Source organism: Acomys minous (genome assembly GCF_964271855.1).
Source record: "Acomys minous genome assembly, chromosome: 18".
Classification (NCBI taxonomy): domain Eukaryota; kingdom Metazoa; phylum Chordata; class Mammalia; order Rodentia; family Muridae; genus Acomys; species Acomys minous.
The window spans coordinates 65,506,904-65,507,946 of record NC_140501.1 but is presented as its reverse complement, the minus strand read 5'-3'; the positions used below and the strand labels follow the sequence as shown (position 1 = coordinate 65,507,946).

Sequence of the window (1,043 nt, the reverse complement as noted above, 5' to 3'; positions counted from 1 at the left end):
AAAAAAAACCCAGTAGAGATGTATCCTCTTTTCTGGAGGAGAAAGGAAGGGATGAAACTACTGGGGGAAACTAAACTAGAAGGGAGTTTGTGGAAAGCCTGCCTCTGACTTATAGAAGGAATTAATTTAATATACAGACATAGCCTGTGCGCATGGCAAAAGACATAACGAAGAAGATGTGTACAGCTTCACCAGACTAAAATCATTGTGAAGAATCGTCTTCAAAGAAGTCAAAGTGCATCTTGGCGCCTGTGGAGGCATGCTGGGAACAGGACTTCTAAAACGCAACTATGTCTGGAAAGCTGTGGGGCAAGGCCATTTTTGCTGACTGCAAGCGAGGTCTCTGGAACCAAAGAGAACGAGCACACAGCTCTTCTTAAAAATTGAAGGTGTTCATGCCCGGGATGAAATCGGATTTTACTTAGGCAAGAGATGTGCTTATGTGTATAAAGCAAAAAAACAACACAGTGACTCCTGGAGGCAAACCAAACCAAACCAGAGTGATCTGGGGAAGAGTAACTCGGGCCCATGGGAACAGTGGCATGGTTCATGCCAAATTCCGAAGCAACCTTCCTGCGAAGGCCGTTGGACACAGAATCCCTGTGATGCTGGACCCTTCCTAGATTTTTTTTTTTTTTGAGACAGAGTTTCTCTGTGTAGCCTTGGCTGTCTTGGACTCACTTTGTAGACCAGGCTGGCCTCGAACTCACAGCGATCCGCTTGCCTCTGCCTCCCGGGTGCTAGTATTAAAGATGTGCACCACCACAACAGGCTCCCTTCCTGGATTTAAACTAATCAAAAGTAAGTAAATAAAAGTGGGTTTGTGAAAAAGAAAAAAGAAAAAGAAAGAAACGTGCAAAAAACTGTACTCACTCCTGGAGTCCCAACATCCAGAGGCCCAGGCATGACTCTTGCTTCATATTTAAGGCCAGCCGGGGCTACAGTAAAATCTACCTCAAAAATCCAAAAACATCCAGTGAGGTGCCTCAGTGGGAGAAGTCCCCTGCCACCACACCTCACAAAGAGTACTCTTAGTGGAAGAA

General features: G+C 45.3%; 1 pseudogene across 1 annotated transcript; it reads left to right on the top strand.

The window, feature by feature from the left end:
* The first annotated feature begins 263 nt into the window (after window positions 1-263).
* Window positions 264-626, top strand: LOC311589319 (large ribosomal subunit protein eL33-like; annotated as a pseudogene). The gene has a single exon. The product of its transcript is annotated as a large ribosomal subunit protein eL33-like (transcript).
* Window positions 627-1,043: the final 417 nt, after the last annotated feature.